Source organism: Leucoraja erinacea, chromosome 1 (assembly GCF_028641065.1).
Source record: "Leucoraja erinacea ecotype New England chromosome 1, Leri_hhj_1, whole genome shotgun sequence".
NCBI classification, from domain to species: domain Eukaryota; kingdom Metazoa; phylum Chordata; class Chondrichthyes; order Rajiformes; family Rajidae; genus Leucoraja; species Leucoraja erinaceus.
The window spans coordinates 39,417,715-39,442,343 of NC_073377.1; positions in this window are offsets into that span (position 1 = coordinate 39,417,715).

Genomic DNA, 24,629 nt, shown 5'->3' on the forward strand with positions numbered 1-24,629 from the left:
AGTAACCATGGTTCGAGAGTGTAATTGCTCTTAGTGGAAAAGTTACCCATTAATTGTTTTCGGTCACCCCAGAACTCAGAAAATTGGTTTGAATGCAACTCACCTTCACTCCACCATCAGAGCCTAAAGGGCCTGTCCCACTTTCACGACCTAATTTACGACCTTTTTTTACTCGTGGACATTTTTCATCATGCTAGAAAAACACCCCGACCTACTTGATGCCACGAGTACCTACGACTAGCATCACTGCCTTCTACGACATACCTACGACCTCATGATGACCATGCTGCGAGTATGAGTCAAGGGCAAACTCGGCAGAGGTCGTAAATTAGGTCGTGAAAGTGGGACAGGCCCTTTAGACTCATTCCATTCAAATAATACAATGTGCTAACACCATTATAAAGCATATTTACAGTAGATCTACTGACTTGGTATGTATGGATTCTAGGCAGTGATGTGCCTGATTTAGCTATGGTTGTGAAAAATAATTAGGAAATCAATCAAGTTAACAATACAGAACAACCATGATGTAAAATCTGAACAATGCTTATTATTTATCAGACTTTTATTGCTTGTGTTTGCACGATAGTTTTGTATGCCTTCTTGCTTCAAATATTTTCTTAAAGGATGTTGCAGTCTGTGTGAACCAATCCCTGGCACATAGCAGTATATGCTTCAACCACCTACACCAATAACTTCTGACATCTCTCCCATAGCAACCATTTCACATCCATGACTTCTCATCACTGACCCTAATCAAATAGCCTTGTTCTGTTAATCCTATCCTATTTTTTGAGCCTCAGATAGCTCAAAAATCCTTCCATAGTCACTGCTGCGGACGGCCCGATGTACAATCCCTCTCGTCGGGATGATCGAAACTCCGACGTCGGGACGGCCACTGTCTTACCGGAGACCGCGACTTCACGATGTTACAGGCCACAGGCCGGTGGTCGGAGAACTTCGTATCCATGTACCTGTCTGACTGCTTCTTAAATGTTGGGATAGTCCCAGCCTCAACTATCTCCTCTGGCAGCTTGTTCCATACATCCACCACCCTTTGTATGAAAAATGCCCTCAACATCTTAAATCTGTTCTAACCTTCTCTGCCTGTAGCTGGGTTAAATTTATGCTGTACATCACTGACCTAATCTCATGCCTAAAGTGAATTAGGATACAGCTATTTCTGATTTCCATCTCCCACATGGAAGGATTTTATTTTAATTGGTAAGTCAACGCAGTTACAGTGGGGAAGAATTATGAAAATGAGTATATTCAGATATTTGATCTTTTTGAGTAGAATTCATGCAGATGAGTATGTAATACTGTTCACCTTTTATCTCACTGCTTCAAGAGCTCCATTGTGAGCACTGCTTTATGGCTCTTTAGCAATTAGGCTACTTTAAAATCATACCAATATGTAGCAGATAGTTGCGGTCAGGTAGCATCACTTGAGAAAAAGAAAAGGTGATGTTTCAGGTCGAGGCCCTTCTTCAGACTGAGCGTTAGGGGAGAGAGAAATAAGAAAAATGAAACGGTACAAAGACCAAACGAACAAAAGACATGCAAAAGGACAAATCAAAGCCAGCAACAAGGATGAAGGAAAGCTGGAGCCCACAATGGTCCATTGTTGGCTGTGGGGAAGGTGATAGTGGAGATACAAAGAGTGAAACTAGTTTGATTTCAAAGGACTGATCTTCATCCTTACACCAATAGCCACTAGTTAATAATAGGAAAATGATATAATATTTATGAGGTCTGGCTGATGCAAACTACAGCTGAGTCAACAGGAGGAGTCACTTTGCTGATGCCTAACCTCCAGCTCTGGCGCTAAATGATAATTTGTCAAAGAGACTGGATGGGGAGCCTCTCAGTCTGATTAGTAACATCTTTCCAAAAATACACTTCAAGACAGGACAAATGAGTTTCGGAAAGCAGAGTTAGTCAATGGTCCATTTAAGGAGGACATAATTTTCTTGTAATGACATTTCAAGGGTAGAGTATAAATTGATTCCAAGGAGAAATACACTGTACTCCCCAACAACTGTTGTCTCAGATTTTTATAAGCACAATCAGGATTTCACTGATGTCTCTTTCAAGATTTTAATTTAAAAAAGACAACCCATCAGTTGTATATAAATGCACATAAATATGCATTTATAGTCCCAGCAGCATTTATTAAGAATGCTGTTGCAGTTATGAGTAAATATCAGGAGCTGATGGGTGTTTTTTTTTCAACTAATGTCTTGGAAAAAACATTCTATAAAATACAGATGGTGTAACATAAATACTGAAAGCATAGGATTAATCCTGCACACTGCACAAGAAACGGACTCTTCAGACCCAATCATCCATGCTGACCAAGATGCCCCATCTAAGCTATTCCTATTTGCCTACATTTAGCCCATATTCCTCGAAACCTCTATCCATGTCCCTGGTGAATTGTTTTTTGGATGTTGTTATTATACTAGCCTCAACTACTTTCTTTCCGCTTGTTCTACATACCTACCACAATCTGTGAAAAATTTTCTTCCTCAGGCACCTATTGTTTTTTCCCTCTCCCCTGATGCTTATGCCCTCTCGTTCTTGATTCCCCTATTCTTTGAAAAAGCCTGTGTGCATTCACCCTGTCTATTCATCTCATCATTTTATGTACCTCTATAAGATCACCCCTCCATTTACCTGTCCAAAGACAATCCAACAAAAAAGTAATGACATTTGCCTGTCCAAATGTCGTTTAAATGTAGTTACACCAGCTTCTGCCACCACCTCTACCAGCTCATTCCACATAACCACCATCGTCCATCTGAAAAACCCATCTCTCTGGTCACCGTAAAATCATTCGTCTCTCACCTTAAACGTAGGCCGTCTAGTTTCATTCTCCCCTACTCTGAGGAAAGAGACTAACTATCTATCCTATCGGTGTTTCTCATAATTGTATCAACCTCGTAGGCTCGGATTCAAATTGAAAAGATACGCCTTCACCATTTCTCAGCTGTGAGTTATGGTCAAGCCCGAGGCCTCTGCGTCACTTCTGGCTGCATAAACATTAGGACTGGATGATGAATTGAATGCACGATAGTGCACTGGTGCAGTCTGCCTGCCAATTTGGGTATCCACAAGGCCAGTGTATATCATGTGGTGGTCTGGGGTGTGACTTTGACAGGGCTTTCAATTTGACATGCTGTCTTCAAGCTAAGATTTTGAGATATGTTTATGCATTACATGCACCAACAAAAATCTGTACAATTGGTGAGGGTGCAATTTTGACAAGCAACAGATATGAAAGGTCAATAGGCAACAATTTGCAATCTCGTCCTGGGCCATTTATTGAATACATCACATTATAGTCACTGGCCTGATCGCAGTCCTTGATGTCATCGTACTCCTATTAATACTTTTTATGTGCATTGCGAGCAGTGAAAACTTAGTACATTACAGCGCAAGGTTAACAAGGGTAAATCCCAGGCATGTGCAACTGCTAGTGATTAATGGCCCCACAGATTTGAGGAAGCAATATTTGTGAAAAACAATTAATACATATCTTCAAGCAATTAGAGTGACAAAGCCATACAGCATGGAAACAGCCATTTGGCTTAACATGTCCAAGCTGACCAAGATGCTCAATCTAATCTAGTACCAGTTATCTGCGTTTGGCCCATAAACCTTTCTTATCCATGCACCAGTCAAAATATTTTTAAAATGTTGTTATTGTACCTTCTTTAATTACTCCCTCTGGCAGCTGGTCCCATATACCCACCACCCACCCTCTATGTGAAAACATTGCTCCTCTGGTTTCTATTAAATCGTGCCCAACCGCTCCCTCTGGCTCAGGCCCTCGAGTCCATGCACATACTTAAAAATCTTCTCTGTGCCCTTTCCAGCTTATTGAAATCTTTCATAGGGGTGGATGACCAAAACTGAGCACAGTACTCCTTTTGAGGCCTCAGCAGTATCTAGTTTAACTGTAACATAATGTCCCAACTTCTTTACCTGACTGATGAAGGCCAATGTGCCAAAAGCTTTCAACAATCTATCAACTTGCGATACCACTTTCAGGGAACTATGTGCTTATATTGCAAGATCCCTGTGCTCCACAGCACTCCCCATGGCTCCACCATTCTCTAAGAGGGTCTTGCCGCGGTTTGACTTCCAAAACTACCTCAGCTGCTGGCTGGGAAAGGTCAACAATTTCAAGCTAGTGTGTGCACATCTGTGAAGGATCTGTACTGACCCTATATTGATGCATGATAAAGAAAGCCCATTGGAACGTCTTTGAAAATTGAGGGATTCAGTATGGGCAGATACTCTTTTTTTGGCAGATATCAGTTTGTATAATGTATTTTATTGTGAGGTTATCGAGGTACAGTGAAAGCCTTATGTTGCATGCCAATCTGCCAGTGGAAAGACAAAACATGATTATATACGAGCCATTCACAGCGTACAGATACATGAGAGAATAACATTTAATGCAAGATAAAACCAGCAAAGTCCGATCTGGTAGTGAGCATACAGATTGGCTGCATCATGGCAATGCAAACACCCAGGATGAAAGAGATTCCACTGAGTAGTGTACACTGCCCGGTTCATAACAGGTACTGACCGCCACATCATTGAAAGGAACTCTAAGAGGCAATAATTTAAAAAACTGTCAATATTATCAAAAAGCCACATCAACCTGGTCACACTTTCATTTGATTGCTGCCAACAGGAAGAAGGAATAGAAATCTGAAAACTGTGACCTTCTTCCCAACAAACCACCAAGCTCTTGAACTTGAATTTCAATGGACTGTCTTTGGTTACACTGAGGACGATGGTTTGTTTTACACTAGTATACACTAGTAGCAAATAATTTTTAAAAATTGCTTATTTTTTAATGTGCATTTTAGCTTCAATGGGTCTGCTATGCTGCTTCAAGTAAGAATTTCATTGTTCCATTGTCAGCACAATACTACAGTTGGTGAGACCACACCTGGAGTATTGCGTACAGTTTTGGTCTCCAAATCTGAGGAAGGACATTATTGCCATAGAGGGAGTGCAGAGACGGTTCACCAGACTGATTCCTGGGATGTCAGGACTGTCTTATGAAGAAAGACTGGATAGACTTGTTTATACTCTCTAGAATTTAGGAGATTGAGAGGGGATCTTATAGAAACTTACAAAATTCTTAAGGGGTTGGACAGGCTAGATGCAGAAAGATTGTTCCCGATGTTGTGGAAGTCCAGGACAAGGGGTCACAGCTTAAGGATAAGGGGGAAACCCTTTAAAACCGAGACGAGGAGAACTTTTTTCACACAGAGAGTGATGAATCTCTGGAACTCTCTGCCACAGAGGGTAGTTGAGGCCAGGTCATTGGCTATATTTAAGAGGGAGTTAGATGTGGCCCTTGTGGCTAAGGGGATCAGGGGGTATGGAGAGAAGGCAGGTACGGGATACTGAGTTAGATGATCAGCCATGATCATATTGAATGGCGGTGCAGGCTCGAAGGGCCGAATGGCCTACTCCTGCACCTAATTTCTATGTTTCTATGTTTGATTCTTGACCATCTTCTTCACATTCCATCCTGAACTGGAAATAAATTGCAATACCTTCCCCAGTTCCGAATCCATATCATGAAGCACTCCCCAGCCTAAGCCCCGGAGGCATCGCAGTACTTAATTTGCTGGACATTAGGGACAGGTAATACACACCAGCTTTGCAAATGATCACAGAAGTTGGGAGGTCATGTTGCAGTTACATAAGATGTTGGTGATGCTGCATTTATAGTATTGTGTTCAGTTCAGGACACCATGTTATAGGAAAGGTGTACTCGTTGGCAAGGCACAGAGAAGATTTACGAGGATGTTGTCAGGACTCGAGGGCCTGAGCTATAGGGAGAGGTTCAGGCTGGGACTCTATTTCTTGGAGCGCAGGAGGATGAGGGGGTGATCTTATAGAGGCGTATAAAATCATGAGAGGAATAAATCGGGTAGACGCACGGTGTCTCTTGCCCAGAATAGGGGAATCAAAAGCCAGAGGACATCGCTATAAGGTGAAGGGGAAAACATTTAATAGGAATCTGAGGGGGTAACTTTTTCACATGGGTGGTGGGTGTATGGAACGAGCTGCCAGAGGTGGTAGTTGAGGCAGGGACTATTGCAACATTTAAGAAACAATTGGACAGGTATATGGATAGGACAGGTTTAGAGGGATAAGGGTCAAATGCAGGCAGGTGGGACTAATGTAGATGGCACATGTTGGTTAGTGTGGGCAAGTTAGGTCGAAAGACCCGTTTCCACGATGTATTACTCTGGCTCTATAAATCCTGAAAAATTGATTTAAAAAAGGCCTTAAAAACCTTTCCTTGCTATATATATTTTTTTATACAACAACCAAAATAAATTTTATTTAATAACACCTTCCAGGTGGTTGAGGCAACTGGGGGCTTATCTAATAAATGTCAATCTTAAACTTTGAACTTTTCATGGAAGAACTGCAAAGATGAAAATATTGACATTTATTAGATAAGCCTGCTGTTGCCAGAGCTACCTTGTAAGCTTTCAGTTACACTTGAGCACACCACAAATTAAGTCATGGACATTTCTGAAGCATCATTGCTTGGTTACTGGAATACTGTGAGAATAATTTATACAGTGAAGTTATCTGCACCACCAATTATTTAATTCTGCCTTTTTGTGGATTTAAAAATCACCTCTACTGAATGTCCTAATTGAATATATTAAGAATTTAAATAAACTTCCAGGTGCATTAACTATATGGAAGGAACAAGTGATCCATTGAATTTCAAATCAGGGTTTTGAGTGGATCCTAAAATTAAAACCTTGTAGTGTTTGGTCTCAAGATGGTGTTGTACTACTGTACTACTGTAACCAGTGCAAACTGCAATAATGTCCCAAGTTGACATCAAAATTCTTCCATTTATTTTTTATCCAGTATTCCAACATCTGAATTGATGTTCCGAATAAAATTGTAATTTTCTTTTTATTTATACATCTGCATCATTGATAACTGGACAGATATCACCTGTTTCTTTAATAAATAACTTCAGATGCTGATTTACAAAAAAGACACCAAGTGCTGGAGTAACTCAGTGGGTCAGGTTGCATGGAAGGGTGATGTTTCTAGTCGGGGGCCCTCGGGTTCCTGTTCCCTTTACTATTTTGGGGAAGTTACGTGTTCAACCTGAACTATTGTCAGTTCTCCATAATAACATTGCTAGGAATGCTAATCTGGCAGATAGGGAGACTGTGAGCATGAGTCTGGTTTATATTACTTATACAATGAAGCAAATTCTTGATCACAATGCTAATCTCCGATGCAATCTGCCTTACCACATTAATACATCGTAATTCATTTAAATAACCACAACAATGTTTAAGACTTTGTCAACACATTAAAGGAAATAATAGATCTCCTTTCAGACATAGGAAATAAAGTTATTACTGCCACGGTACTTTATGGATAAAGAAAACAATTTTGTGAATTATAGTTCATAAAACAGAAACGTTCTAATACTCCACAACTTTGCAGACCCCAGCAGTTTGTTTTTTAATATATTCCTTGCTGTTTTTCATACCATTGTTCTATCTGGACATTTGTTCAGTAGGTTGATAAGTCTTCACATGTAGTGTTTCCCTATGCCAGACTTATAAATCTGTCCTTTGTTGTATTGAACTTACTTTTGCTTCTGGTATTCCTACTAATACATAACGTTTTCTGCAGCTACAATTCTCAGATATCATGTTCAGGTTAATGCTGGATTCCTGTTATACCAAAGGTCAGGAAAGGTAAATTAAACCAACTCTTCAATTACTGTTGGGGGCCAAAGCAGAAAATACTGGAAATATTCAGCAAGTGTAGCAGCTTCTGTGGAAAGAGAATGAGTTAACATTTCAGATCTGATACCATTCATCAGAATTTATATTTATACTTAGCATCTCAATCTGTGTGATGCTGCCTTCCAGCTGTAAATTTATAACAAAGGTCCTATCTAACTTCTCAGATGGATGTAAAGTAATCCTGGACATTGAGCTGATGAATCCATGAACAGATTTGATATGCTCATAACAGGTTTAGGCAGAGGAAATAGAGAGAATCTGTTTGCGTGAGCAAATGAAGGACAGATTTGGCATGGATAGTAAAGGGGATGTGAGGAGAAATTAGTAACAATCCAAAACCTGTAATCTTTACTGTAAAATTACTGAAAGCAGAATCAATCAAAGCCACGAAAAGTGAGTTGCAATTACCCTTGAGCAAAAAATACCTTGCTGAGGTCTCAGGAAAGTTCAGTGGTGGAACTGAATCAATTGGCATTGGGGAGCCGCCAGCCTGGACTCAGAGGCAAATAACAATAGACAATAGGTGCAGGAGGAGGCCAATTCAGCCCTTCGAGCCAGCACCGCCTTTCACAATGATCATGGCTGATCATCCACAATCAGTACCCCGTTCCTGCCTTCTCCCCCGACTCCACTATCTTTACGAGCTCTATCTCTTTCCATCGAGTTGTGCTGCGTGTCGGCTGCCTCCTCAGCAGCGGGATGTTTCCTGCCTCTAGCATGTCCAAACCCTTAATAATACTATGTTTTAATGAGATCCACTCTCATCCTAAATTCCAGAGTATACAAGGCCAGCCGCACCATTCTATCAACATATGACAGGCCCACCATCCGGGGAATTAATCTTGTGAACCTACGCTGCACTCCCTCAATAGCAAGAATGTCCTTCCACAAATTTGGAGTCCAAAACTGCACACAATACTCCAGGTGTGGTCTCATTAGGGCCTTGTACAACTGCAGAATGACCTCTTTGCTCCTAAACTTAACTCATCTTATTATGAAGGAAAACATGCCATTTGTTTTGTTCACTGCCTGCAGTACCTGCATGCTTACTTTCAGTGACTGATGAACAAGGAACCTCAGATCTCGTTGTACTTCCCATTTTCCCAACTTGACACCATTCACATAATAATCAGCCTTCCTGCTTTTGCCACCAAAGTGAATAACTTCACATTTATCCACATTAAACTGCATCTGCCAACTAACCCAACCTGTTCAAGTCATCCTGCATCCCCACAGCATCCTCCTCACAGTTCACACTGCCACCCAGCTTTGTGTCATCAGCAAATTTGCTAATGTTACTTTTAATCCCTGCATCTAAATCATTAATGTATATTGTAAATAGCTGCGGTCCCACCACCGAACCTTGCAGTACCACACTGGCCACTGCCTGCCATTCTGAAAGGGACCCGTTAATCCCTACTCTTTGTTCAAGTTCAAGTTCAAGTGAGTTTATTGTCATGTGTCCCTGTATAGGACAATGAAATTCTTGCTTTGCTTAAGCACACAGAACACAGTAGGCATTTACTACAACACAGATAAGTGTGTCCATATACCATAATATAAATAGATACACACATGAATAAACTGATAAAGTGCAAATAACAGAAAATGGGTTCATAATAATCAGAGTTTTGTCCGAGCCAGGTTTAATAGCCTGATGGCTGTGGGGAAGTAGTTATTCCTGAACCTGGTCATTGCAGTCTTCAGGTTCCTGTACCTTGTGCCTGAAGGTAGCAGGGAGATGAGTGTGTGGCCAGGATGGTGTGGGTCTTTTATGATACTGCCAGCCTTTTTGAAGCAGCGACTGCGATAAATCCCCTCGATGGAAGGAAGGTCAGAGCCGATGATGGACTGAGCAGTGTTTACTACTTTTTGTAGTCTTTTCCTCTCCAGGGCGCTCAAATTGCCGAACCAAGCCATGATGCAACCAGTCAGCATGCTCTCTACTGTGCACTTGTAGAAGTTATATAGAGTCTTCCTTGACAAACCGACTGTCCGTAATCTTCTCAGGAAGTAGAGGCGCTGATGAGCTTTCTTGATAATTGCATTAGTGTTCTCGGACCAGGAAAGATCTTCAGAGATGTGCACACCCAGGAATTTGAAGCTCTTGACCCTTTCAACCATCGATCCGTTGATATAAATGGGGCTGTGGGTCCCCATCCTACTCCTTCCAAAGTCCACAATCAGTTCCTTGGTTTTGCTGGTTTTGAGGGCCAGGTTATTGCACTGGCACCATATGCACAGTTGCTCGATCTCTCTTCTATACTCTGACTCATCCCCATCAGTGATACGTCCCACAACAGTGGTGTCATCAGCGAACTTGATGATGGAGTTCGCACTGTGACTGGCTACGCAGTCATAAGTATAGAGTGAGTACAGCAGGGGGCTGAGCACGCAGCCTTGAGGTGCTCCCGTGCTGATTGTTATCAAGGCTGACACATTTCCACCAATACGAACAGACTGTGGTCTGTGAGTGAGGAAGTCGAGGATCCAATTGCAGAGGGATGCGCAGAGACCCAGTTCTGCGAGTTTGGTAACCAGCTTGGAGGGGATGATTGTATTAAATGCCAAACTGTAATCGATGAATAACAGCCTGACATATGAGTTTTTGTTGTCCAAGTGGTCCAGAGCGGAGTGGAGGGCCAGTGAGATCGCATCCACTGTTGATCTGTTGTGGCGGTAAGCGAACTGCAGTGGGTCCAGGTTTTTGTCGAGGTAGGAGTTGATATGCTCCATGATCAACCTCTCAAAGCACTTCATCATCACCGGCGTTAGTGCCACTGGTCGATAGTCATTGAGGCACGTCACCTTACTCTTCTTGGGCACTGGTATAATTGATGCCCTTTTAAAGCAGGTGGGGACCTCAGACCTCAGAAGTGAGAGGTTGAAAATGTACGTAAAAACTCCAGCCAGTTGGTCCGCACAGGTTTTTAGAACACTACCGGGTATACCATCAGGTCCAGGTGCTTTGTTTCCTGTCTGCCAACCAATTTTCTATCTGTCAGTACCCTACCTCAAATACCATGTACTCTAATTTTGCCCACTGATCTCCTATGTGGGACCTTATCAAATGCTTTTTGAAATTCTAGGTACATTACATCCACTTGTCCATTTTCCTAGTTACATCCTCAAAAAATTCCAGAAGATTAGTCAAGCATGATTTCCCCTTCGTAAATCAATGCCGACACAGACCAATTCTGTTACTGCTATCCAAATGTGCTGCTATTTCATCTTTTATAATTGACTCCAGCATCTTCTCCACCACCGATGTCAGGCTAACTGGTCTATAATTCCCTGTTTTCTCTCCCTCCGTCTTTCTTAAAAAGTGGGATCACATTAGCTACCCTTCAATCAACATGAACTGATCCTAAATCTTTAGAACATTGGAAAATATCACCAATGCATCCACGATTTCTAGAGCTACTTCCTTAAGTACCCTGGGATGCAGACTATCAGGCCCTGGGGATTTATCAGCCTTCATTCTCATCAGTCTACCCAACACCATTTCCTGCCTAATGTGAATCTCCTTCAGTTTCTCGATCACCCCAGATCCTCTGGCCACTAGTAAATCTGAGAGATTGTGTCTTCCTCAGTGAAGACGGATCCAAAGTACCTGTTCAACTTGTCTGCCATTTCCTTGTTCCCCATAATAAATTCACCTGTTTCAGTCTTCAAGGGTCCAACTTTGGTCTTAACTATTTTTTTTCCTCTTCACATACCTAAAGCAGCTTTTACTATCCTCCTTTATATTCTTGGCTAGCTCACCTTCGTACCTCATCTTTTCTCCCCGTATTGCCTTTTTAGTTATCTTCTGTTGCTCTTTAGAAGTTTCTCAATCCTCTGGCTACCCGCTCATCTTTGCTATGTTATATTTCTTTTTTTATTTTTACACTGTCCCTGACTTCCCTTGTCAGCCACGGTCACCCCTTACTCCACTTGGAATCTTTCTTCCTCTTTGGAATGAACTGATCCTGCACCTTCTGTATTATTCCCAGAAATATCTGCCATTGTTATTCCACTGTCATCCCTGCTAGGGTATCTTTCCAGTCAACTTTGGCCACCTCTCCCCCCCATGGCTCCATTGTCCCCTTTGTTTAATTGTAATACTGACACTTCCGATTTTCCCTTCTCCCTCTCAAATTGTAGATTAAAACTGATCATGGACATCAACAACTCTTGGACTGCATGCCCTCCTGATATTCTAACAATCTTGCAATGTCAACATGAAGAGATCATTTGGCAATTCAATGCTCAAGGCAGGATCTAGCGTTGAGAATTACTCTTATTAGGAAATTAATGCTTTGCTGTTTTCCAGGCAGAGCTAGAATGAGTCATTCTCAATTAAAGCAGAATATGAGGAAATGAACATTTCTATTCACTTCACTCCTAAAAGTGGCAAAGTTATTTTGGTAAATAAAAAATGAACATGCCACAAAATAGTGATATTGTTAAAAACAAAACAAAACAGGAGAATGCTCAGATACAAAGATGACAGTGTTGCACTGACCTAGTTGATGCTTACACTACTTTTCAGTTGCATGTTCTCTTGGGCTTTGCTGAATTATTGTGCATGTTTTTTTTAACGTCAGGTCACAGCAGAGAGTATAGCCTGCTGGCTGGTGTGATTGCTCTGGTTCTAGTTGCTTTGTTTCTTGTCTCTGAAGCTGCAAAGAAGAGCATGCACTCTCGTGGGCCTCTTTCTGTTGAGCTGCTATGTATGCAGCAGGCCCGAATATAATTAAACCAAGTCAACATAGTTTTATGAAATGTAAATCAAGTTTGACAAATTTGCACAAATTCTTTCAGGATATAACTTGGAGAGGAAACTGAGGAAGTATTTCAATTTCCATTTGACTAGGTGCAACAACAGAAGCTTGTACATAGACGTAATGCCAGTGGTACCAGAGGAAATGTCACACATTACAGAAACAGGCCCTTCAAATAGGATTAGCTTGGTCCTCCATGCTAACCAAGATGCCATCAACTATGCATTTGGCCACATTTGGGTAAAATCCCTCTAAACCTTTCATATCCATGTACCAATCCAAGTGTCGTTTAAATGTTGGTGTAGTATCTGCCTCAACTACCTATTCTGAGGATACGGAGTTGGATGATCAGCCATGATCATATTGAATGGCTGTGCAGGCTCGAAGGGCCGAATGGCCTACTCCTGCATCTATTTTCTATGTTTCTATGCTTCTGGCAGCTCATTCTACACACCTTCCACCCCGAGTAAAAAAGTTGTCCCTCAGGCTCCCATTAAATCTTTTTGCTCTCACCCATAGCCTATGTCCTCTTGTTCTTGGTTCACCTACTCAAAATAAAAAAGAAACTCAACCTATCTATTCCCATCATGATTTTATACACCTCTATAAGAGCATCCTTCAGCCTCTGTGCGTCAAGTCCGAGCCTACCTTTCCCTATAGCTCAGCCTTCAAGTCCCAGCAACATCCTCATAAATCCTCTCTGCACTTTTTCCAGTTTAATAGCAGGGTGACCAAAACGTTCCAAATGTGGCCTCATCGTTGTACCGCTGCTGGCAAATTCATTTCACTTGCATTTTATGAGCAATGTGACGAATAAAAACGTATTGTATTGTATTGTATCAATGTCTTATACAATTGTAATGCAAAACCCTATACTCACAACCCTGACTGACGACGGCCAATGTACTAAACATATGCTTTACCACCCTAGCTACCTGTGACATAAGTTTCAGGGATCCATGCAATTGTGCTTCTAAATCTCTTTTTTTTTTTTTTTTGAAAATATTTTTTATTGGAGATAGGTACATAATCTATTACATCATTACTGTCTTACATTTTTAAATTGATAATATTGTCAGTTATTATTACATTGTCTCCAATACTTTTTACCTTTTTCTTCATTTTTTTTTAAACTAGATAGAACTAAAGAGATAGATGAAGTAGAGGAAGAAAAGAAAGAAAAGAAAAAATAAAAAAAAAACACAAAAAAAAAAAAAAAAAAGGGGGGGGAAAGAGGTAGTTAAAGAAGAATGGAAAAATTTGTTAAAACTAAAAAAACATTGTTCGAGATATGTTCGTACATTTCAGAGTGTAGCATTTCATCCAATCTTTAGCCCGAGTGCTAGTCAGGTTCCTGTGCTGAACTATTCTGGCCCTTTAAGTAATCAATAAAAGGAGACCATGTTCCAACGAATAATTCCGGTTTGTCCAACAGGGAAAATCTAATTCTTTCCACGTTTAAGGTCGCCGTCATTTCTATAATCCACATTTTGATTGTGGGGGCCGTAGGGCCTTTCCAAAATTTTAGGATTAATTTTTTTTCCTGTTATTAAACTATAATCAATAAAGTTTCTTTGTGTTATTCTAAATGTTTGATTTAATTCTAATATTCCGAGTATTATTAATTTTGGATTTGGTTCCAATTGTGTGTTGGTTACTTTGGATATTATACTAAAAATATTTACCCAGGATTTTTTAATTTTTGTACAGTTTGCAAACATATGCGATAACGTAGCTTCTAAATGTTGACATTTATCACATATATGTGAGATATGTTGAAAAATTTTATGTAATTTTGTTTTTGAGTAATGTAACCTATGTATTACTTTAAATTGTATTAGAGAATGTCTGGCGTTTAGTGAACACTGATGTATGTGTTGGAAACTTTCTTCCCAAGTGTCTTTCGTTATTACTTGATTTAATTCTTTTTCCCATGATTGTCTGTGTAAGTCCGTTGAAGGAATGTCACTGTCTAATAAGATATTATATATATAAGATATTAATGTTTCTGTATTAGGATGTTTGTTCCAACATTCATCAAGAATTTCTGAGTTTCTAATTCGAAAATTTTGAGAATTCGATTTTACATAATCTCTAAGTTGAAGATATCTGAAATAATCATTTCCTCGAAGTCCATAAGTCTGTTGCAACTCCTGAAATGTCAGAAAGGTGCCTTCCTTGTAAAGTTGTCCCATATTTTTAATTCCATAATTCTTCCATTGTGTAAAACCCCCGTCTAAACATGAAGGCTTAAACAACGGATTATTCACAATTGGAAGAAAAAGTGATAAGTTATCTAATTTTAATGTCTTTTTTAATCGTTTCCAAATTCTTATAGCACTAAATATTATAGGGTTTTCCCTGTAAATTTTTTTGTTTAATTTAGACGTAGCAAATAATATCGAACCAATATCAAAAGGTATACAATCTTCCTTTTCCATTTTTAACCAGTCTGGTGCTTCTAAATCTCTCTGGGCTACAACACCTCCCTGGGCCCTACCATTCACTGCAGAGGTCTTGCTCTGGTTTGACTTTGCAAAATGCAGAACACATAACTGCATTAAACTCCATTAGCCATTTCTCTTTCCACTTGCCCAGCTGATTAATATCCTGCTGTAAATTTTTAAATATCTTTGCTGTCTGTAATAGTATAATCTGCAAATTTACTTATCATGCCCTGTACATTCTCACCCAAATCGTTAATAAAATTGTTCAAACAATAATGGCCCCATTGCCTGTGATCATATTAAATGGTGGGGCTAGTAGGGAGGACCTGATTGCCTACTCTTCACTAATATTCTTGTCTTCTTATGTGCTCCAGGTAGAAATCTAAGCCGTTACATGTACCATGCACCTCAGCACTATTAAACCATGCCCACATATTTTATTTTTTTTTCTTTATAGAAATGCATGCCCACATATAGTGCATTTCATACTGCATACATTGCATGTAATGTATTATACAGTATGGTTTCTTCTTCCTCTTTGGCCTCTGACGAGGTCAAGGATAACTTGCTTTGATTCTGCTTTGCATGTTCTGATCCTATGTGGGAAATGCAGATATCCAGTAAATACATGCCTAATCGACCCATTCTTTCACCATATGTCAGTCCCGCCACCCCAGGAATTAACCTGGTGAACCTGCGCTGCACTCCCTCAATAGCAATAATGTCCTTCCTCAAATTAGTTGACCAGAATTGCACACAATACTCCAGGTGCAATATCACCAGGGCCCCGTGCAACTGCAGTCGGACCTCCTTGCTTCAAAACTCAAATCCTCTCACAATGCAGGCAAAGATGCAATTAGTTTTCTTTGCTGCCTGCTGTACCTGAATGATTACTTTCAATGACTGGTGTACAAGCACACCCGGGTCTCGTTGCACCTCTTTTCCTAATCTGACACCATTCAGATAATAATCAGCCTTCCTGTTCTTGCCACCAAAGTGGATAACCTAACATTTATCCACATTATACTGCATCTGCCCACTCACCCAACCTATACAATTCACAATGCAGCCACATAGCATCTTCATCGCAGCCCACACTGCCACCCAGCTTTGTGTCACCCGCAAACTTGGAGATATCACATTTAATTCCCTCGTACAAATCAACTATATTACTAAAACTAAGATCATGACCGCTTTCGACTTGCTGTTTCATGATTTCCGAAAGCACCCCGCCACTTATGGCCATCATTTTTGACTACCTCACTAAGAGTCCCCCTCCGCCAGACTGGGCCAGAGGAATTATCCCATCGATGAAAAATGAGAGAGTTATTAATGGATTTTTAAAAATTGCCATTCTCTCTGCTGGCGGCAGGGGGAGGGACTATAAAACCCGGAAGTGTCGTGCCTCACTCAGTCTCAGCAAGATGGAGGACACGAGAGGGTCATGGCTCTCTGAGCTGCAAATAATACTGAACGCATGTCTACTCCACGGTGAGTCCTCTCAATGTTGTTGTAAAGTGGCTGCCAAATTGTTTGCCTTGCCTTTTAAAAACATTTGTTTTTAGAAATGGATTAGGCTGAAAAGTGGCTGCCAAAATGTTTGCCTTGACTTTTAAAAACCTTTGTGTTCAGAAAATGGATTTGGCTGTCAAGTGGCTGCCAAAATGTTTGTTTTCCCTTTTAAAAAGATTGCGTTCAGAAAATGGATTTGGCTGTCAAGTGGCTGCCAAATTGTTTGCCTTGGTTTTTTAAAATCATTGCAACAGTTTTTGGATGGATAAAGCGTGAATAAACATTTTATTTGATCAGGACTGTGTTTAATTGCAAAATTGACATTCATTCGCTTAGTGGCAAGATGGCGCCGATGATGCCATTTCCGGTTAGCGTCATGATGGCGCTGACTGCGTCATTTCCGGTTCATGCCAAGATGGCGCTGACTGCAGAAGGCATAGTGAAGACGTCGTTGACTAATTCAAGAGAGCCTGAGCCTGAGCCCGCTAGAATTTGGAAGATTGAGGTCTTAGAAGATCTTATAGAAACTTACAAAATTCTTAAGGGGTTGGACAGGCTAGATGCAAGAAGATTGTTCCCGATGTTGGGGAAGTCCAGAACAAGGGGTCACTGTTTAAGGATAAGGGGGAAGTCTTTTAGGACTGAGATGAGAAAAACATTTTTCACACAGAGAGTGATGAATCTGTGGAATTCTCTGCAACAGAAGGTAGTTGAGGCCAGTTCATTTACTACATTTAAGAGGGAATTTGATGTGGCCCTTGTGGCTAAAGGGATCAACGGGTATGGAGAGAAGGCAGTTACAGGATACCGAGTTGGATGATTAGCCATGATCATATTGAATGGCGGAAAGGTCAAAGGGCCGAATGGCCTATTCCTGCACCTATTTTCTATGTTTCTATGTGTGCCTGAGTGTGTGTGTGTGTGTGTGTGTGTGTGTGTGTGTGTGTGTGTGTGTGTGTGTGTGTGTGTGTGTGTGTGTGTGTGTGTGTGTGTGTGTGTGTGTGTGTGTGAGTGTGAGTGGAAGGGTCTGTGTGTTATCAACAAATAACAAATAGTACAAATAATATAGTCTTTCGTAGTTCAGGGCTTATTTGTTCCGTTTAATAGCCTGATGGCTGTCAGGAAGAAACTGTTCCTCAATGTGGATGTTACAGTTTTCAGTTTACAAAAGTCGGACGGGACTCCAGAAGTTGGGCATAAGTCAATCAGTCCACAAGCCGTGATTCAGTCTGTCAGTCCAGAGGCCATGAGTCAGTCAGTTAGTCAGTCCAGAGACCATGAGTTAGTCCCAAGGCAGTGAGTCCAGAGGCCATGTGTGGGTCCCCACCTCAAGACGCTGACCTCCGTCTGGCTATAGGATGCTCCCTCTCCTGAAGCCGCCCCCATCTCCCGCTACAGGATACCTCCTCCCTCATCAACCTATGAGAGTCCATACCTGAAGCCCTCCCTCGGCTGCAGGAAGTTTGCCACCCCCAAGCCTGACAGCCCCCACCTCAAATAAATGTTTTGCACAAATTCTTCAGTGATTTTCTCCAGAGGATTGTGAATTACAACAAATTACATCCGCTCAATCTCTCTATATTAAAATTGTCTCTTTTTTTATCAATAGCAAATAGCCATCAAGAGGCAGTGAGCAGCAGAACACAACAAGAGACACAACAAGAAATAACTTAATAATGGTCATCTTTTTAACATTTAAATTGTTCTTATATTTTAAGGGTAATTCACATTTTAAACTTTAATAAATCCTTTTTCCACTTTTCATGCCTGCATGTTCTTCATCACAATGGGAACCTAATAGGCAGTAATAGCTGTTCTATGGGAGAGCCACTAAGAGTACATGGGGAGAGACTGTGGGGAGATGGACTGAATGCATGGAGGGGGTGCTTTCTGGAGTGCTAGTATGAGTGTTGTGGGCTGAAGGGACTGGTTTCCAGAGGGCTAGTATGCAAATTGTGCGCCAAATGGATTCTTGGGCTGGCGTCTCAGTCAATCAAGCCTGTTGTGCTGGCAACTCACTCACTCACGGCTGGTGGGCTGGTAGTTGACTCACGGCTAATCCTTGAAATTCTATTTCAAGCAGGGTGCAAGGCCACCAAATTCAAGTGCAGTTTAATACCATTTGAAGTAGGGTGCAAAGCCACTAAAGACAGCGAGTCGTGACCTCTCCCTTCTCCATCTTGCAGAGACTGAGCCACTCCCACATTTCTGGGTTTTATAACCCCTCCCCCCACCGGAAAAGGTGTGGCTTTCATGGAGTGATTGACAGGAGAAAGATACTCAACATAAAAAAAAACTAATAACACTTTTATTTTTCCATAGCTCCATAGCTCCATAGATGCTGCTGCACCCGCTGAGTTTCTCCAGCTTTTCTGTGTAACCTTCGATTCTCCAGCATCTGCAGTTCCCTCTTTAACACTTTTATTTTTCATTGATGGGAAGAATTCTCTGCACCCGCTCAGCGGAGGGGGACGGAGTAAGATGGCCAAAAATCACAGCCGTACGTGGTAGCGTTTTATCTAAAATCAATATACAGTGCAAACAGGAAGTAAGTGCATTTCCTGTGGTGCCATTTAACTTCAAGCCAATGAACCCATGCCACCATTTGCAGTAAGTGGTGTCTTTCAACTTCAAGCCACACCCAATCCACACTCAAGCCATCATTTGCAGTAAGTAGTGTCTTTCAACTTCAAGCCACCATTTGCAGTAATAGCGCCTTTCAACTTCATGCCACCATTTGCAGAAAGTGGTGTCTTTCAACTTCATGCCACCATTTGCAGTAAGTAATGCCTTTCAACTTCAAGCCAAAACACCCAAGCCACCATTTGCAGTAAGTAGTGCCTTTCAACTTCAAGCCAAAACACCCAAGCCACCATTTGCAGTAAGTAGTGTCTTTCAACTTCATGCCACCATTTGCAGTAAGTAGTGCCTTTCAACTTCAAGCCACAATTTGCAGTAAGTAGTGCCTTTCAACTTCAGGCTAATGCACCCACGCCCCCCAGTTGCAGTAAGTGGTGTCTTTCAATTTCAAGCCACACCCAATCCACCATTTGCAATAAGTAGTGCCTTTCAACTTCAAGCCACACCCAAGCCACCATTTGCAGTAAGTAGTGCCTTTCAACTTCAAGCCAAAGCAGCCAAGCCACCATTTGCAGTAAGTAGTGCCTTTCAATTTCAAGACACACCCAAGCCAAGCCAAGCCAAGCGGGGGAGCGCTAGTATGAACCATTTTAGAACCAATAGACTTTTTTTTGCAAGCTTTAGAACCAATAGTCATTTTTTTTTGCAAGCTTTAGAACCAATAGACATATTTTGCAAGCTTTAGAACCAATAGACATTGTTTTGCAAGCTTTAGAACATTTTTTGCAAGCTTTAGAACCAATAGACATTTTTTTGCAAGCTTTAGAACCAATAGACATTTTTTGCAAGCTTTAGAACCAATAGAGACGCTTTTTGCAAGCTTTAGAACCAATAGACATTTTTTGCAAGCTTTAGAACCAATAGACATTTTTTTGCAAGCTTTAGTACCAATAGACATTTTTTTTTTTTGCAAGCTTTAGAACAAATAGAGACACTTTTTGCAAGCTTTAGAAACAATAGACATTTTTTGCAAACTTTAGAACCAATAGACATTTTTTTGCAAGCTTTAGAACCAATAGACACATTCTGCAAGCATTTTAGAACCACTAAGGGCACTTACATTCAAGTAGACATGTGTTCAGTGTTATTCACAGCTCAGAGAAACGTGACCCTCTGCCTTCCTCCATCTTGAAGAGCGAGTGAGGCACACCACTTCCTTTTTTTTATAGTCCCTCCGCCATGCCGCCAGTGGGGGCAGCAGAGAGAATGGGGAATTTTGTAAAAACATTAATATCTCTGTCATTTCTAATCAACGGGAAAAATCCTCGGCACACATGCGGCAGAGGGGGTCTCTGAGCAAGGTGGCCAAAAATGATGGCCGTAGGTGGCGGCGTTCTCTCGGAAATTGCAGCACAGATGGCCAAAACCGGTCAAGAATAGACTTTTGTAATATAGATAACTGGGGTCCCAGCACCGAGCCTTGCGACACCACACTAGTCACTGCCTGCCATTCTGAAAAGGGCTCGTTAATTCCTACTCTTTGCTTCCCGTCTGCCCACTAGTTCTCTATCCATGTCAATACCCTACCCCAATATCATTTGTGCTAATTTTGCACACTAATCTCTTGTGTGAGACCTTTTGGAAGTCCAGATAATGAATTAGATCTGCCTTTGATTTGTACAAGAGCACGAGAAGGATTTTAAATTTGTGAACATTTGCAGGAAATCCATAATTTGATAACTTCAGCAAATTGTTGGGGAAATCAAGTATCCCCATTTTTCCCCGCTTATACATACCACTGTCCTGTCTGGGGGACCATTATATTGAATGGTCCATCTGGTTTCATCTGAAGGGAGAGTTTTAAACAGAAAGAGTTAGCCACACCAACGTAAGAATGAGGGTTTGTGCACAACATTTATTGGTCAAGGATCAGAGTGGTATTTTAATAACAATTTGGTCATGTTATATTTGACTTATATTTTACTTTTTATTCCAAATTAATTTAATTTCACTTTCAGCACCCTATCACCATTGAATTGTTTTTTTTTCTCTGAATGATTCGTGCTCCTTGACTAGTCTAGTAACATGCACTGTGCTCTCAAAGTAATGCCATGGATAAGCATGTTTGTAAATTCTTCAAAGTGACTTGTCAAAGGATTCAGACACCTCAACCGGAATTTGAAACTTATGGGAATGCATTATACATGCTGATTTAGTCTCTAGGAATGATCAAATGAGTCAATGTATAGGATTTTTTTCCCAACATCCACCCTTTTAACCTCAAAACAACTTTTTTTTTTTAATTTCTGTGAAAGTTGGCATCATTATTCAAACACACCTTGAATCCCTGAATAAAATGTCAAATTATTGAATATGTCAAATATTTAAAAAAGGACCATTAACAGATACATGGTAGACAAAAATGCTGGAGGAACTCAGCGGGTGAGGCAGCATCTATGGAGCAAAGGAAATAGGCAATGTTTCGGGTCGAGACCCTTCTTCAGTCTAAAGTAGTCTTGACCCGAAACGTTGCCCATTTCCTTCGCTCCGTAGATGCTGCATCATCCGCTGAGTCTCTCCAGCATTTTTGTCTACCTTCAATTTTCCAGCATCTGCAGTTCCTTCTTAAACATTAGCAAATACAATCTTCATTTTCTTCACATTATGTAAACTGCAATTATTTTGTGATTACTTCAAATCAACACAATTGTATCTACATAGAACCAAATTAGATCACAATTTATATGTTATAATTCTTATTGAAATGAAGCAAATATAATTATGAGCAGAAAGTTTAGAAATCTGATCTGAATTTGCTGGTGTTTTATAATGCATGAATCTTACTTTACAATTAATTTCAAAGCCATCAGTAGAGACACTGTACTGCCTTGAGAGAAGGATCAAGTGGCCAATTGTAATGATCTGTCACAAGCATTTCTGAGAACAAAACACAGCGGTGAAACTTTTGTGTTTTACTTGAATCAGCAGCAATGCTGGAACAATACAACAAAACTTAGTTTAACGATGCTTTTAAAATGGTGTGCTAACCTCTTATTTTCTTCACTGCAAGTTGCATCTGTATTAAACTAATAATAAATTTCCAAAGTATGCTTTAATTTTACAGTGAAGAATTTTTTAATGTTTATTCCTCTTCCCGCCTCAGATTATGCTTAATATTTACATAGAAACATAGAAATTAGGTGCAGGAGTAGGCCATTCGGCCCTTCGAGCCTGCACCGCCATTCAATATGATCATGGATGATCATCCAACTCAGTATCCCGTACCTGCCTTCTCTCCATACCCCCTGATCCCCTTAGCCACAAGGGCCACATCTAACTCCCTCTTAAATATTACGATGAGATATGTTATTTTTTACACTCACTTCAAAAGGAAGAAAATTGATGGTCCCATAGCCCCCAGTGACACAGTAACCATAGTCACACATCAGATCCTGCACGAGAGAGAATCCTTGGAAATGATCAGGCACCTGACTACGTTTTTAAAATGTCAGGCCGTTATTCATCAACGACAGCTCGGCATTCAACACCACCATCCACTCTGCTCATCCTCGACTTCTTCATTGGCAGCAAACAATCTGTACGATTAGCAACAATGCTTCTTCCTTGATAACCATCAGCACTTGAGTATCCCCAGGATGTAGCTCCATCCCCTGCTATTATCTCTATATTTATAACTGTGGAGCAGGTCATAGCTCCGATAACATCTTTAAATTTGCCAAGAATACCACCATTGCCTGAAGCCCTGGTCATTGTAGCCAGAGACTTCAATCAAGCCAATCTCAGGGAAGTACCACCAAAGTACTACCAGCATGTCTCTTGTCCCACCTTGGGCCAGAACATCCTCGACCACCGCTACACATCAATAACAGATGTTACTGCTCTGTCCCTTGGCCACATTTCGGGAAATCTGATCACTTAGCTGTGCTTCCGCTCACTGCCCACTAACAAAAATTGAAGCAGGAGGATCCAGTACAGATTTGTTAAATGCTGGTCAACAAACACAAAAGACATCTTTCGCGACTGCTTTGACTCAGTGGATTGGTCCATATATATCCGCAGCTAACCTGAATGAGTATGCCACTGCTGTAACTGACTTCATCAGCAAAGTCAATCCGAGTGGTGCCCAACCATGGATGAACCATGAGGTATATTCACAGGTTAAGGCCGGGTCCGCAACACACAAGTCAAACAATCCTGAGTGGTAAAAGAAGGCCCAATGTGATCTCCACAAAGCCATTGTGGATACCAAGAGACAATACTAGGACACACTTGCGTCACACAGAAAACCCGACAAGGTCTGAATAAGATAACTGACTGCAGGGCAAGCCCGGGCAACAGCATTGGCGACCCTACCCGATAAACTGAATGCTTACTATAGATAGACAAAAATGCTGGAGAAACTCAGCGGGTGAGGCAGCATCCATGAAGAGAAGGAATAGGCGACATTTCGAGTCAAGACCCTTCTTCAGGTAGCATCTATGGCGAGAAGGAATAGGTGACACTTTGGGTCAAGACCCTTCGTCAATGCATTCTATGCTTGCTTCAAACAGAAGGCCAACAGGGCAGTGACACCTGGCCCTTCAGACTCCAGTTTGTCTCTCCCCAGGGTGACAGAGGTTAGATCGGCCTTCGTGAGAGTAAACCCACGAAAAGTAGCTGACCCTGACGGACTTCCTGGTCGTGTACTTAGTAGCTGCGTGGACCAGCTAGTGGGAATATTTGCAGACATCTTTAACATCTCCCTACTCCGTTCTGAGGTTCCCACCTGCTACAAGAAGACCACCATCATCCTGGTGCTGAAGAAAAGCAAGACCTCTTGCCTAAATGACTGCAGTCCAGTGGCCTTGACATCCACCATCATGAAATGGTGAGGCTAGTTATGGAATGCATTAAATCCAATCTACCCAGTGGCCTTGATGCACAGCAGTTCGCCTACCACCACAACAGGTCCACGGACGATGCCATCGCCCTAGCCCTACACTCATCCCTGGAACACCTAGGTAAGAGAGACACTCGTGTCAGACTACTATTCATAGACTACAGCTCTGCCTTTACAATCACAATCATACTTTATTAACCAAGTATGTTTTGCAACATACAAGGAATTTCATTTGCCAAGTCAGTCATACAAATAAAAAGTAATGGATCACACAAAACACATTTTAACAAAAACATCCACCACAGAGACTCTTCCACATTCCTCACTGTGATGGAAGGCGAAAAAAAGTTAAATCGCTTCTCTATGCTCTCCCACGGTTGGGGCCCTTGAGCTTCACTCCCGTAACCGGCGGCAGGCCCTCCGCATCGAGGCGATCAGCTCCTGCATCTGGGTGAGATGTTAGTACCCCGTGCCGAATGATAAAACCCCACATCGGGGCTGTTTGAACCTTCCACGACGTTGGAGCTCCCAACATCTACGGCCTCTCCTGAGACTGCGAGCTCACGATGTAAAGTCCGCAGGCTGCGGT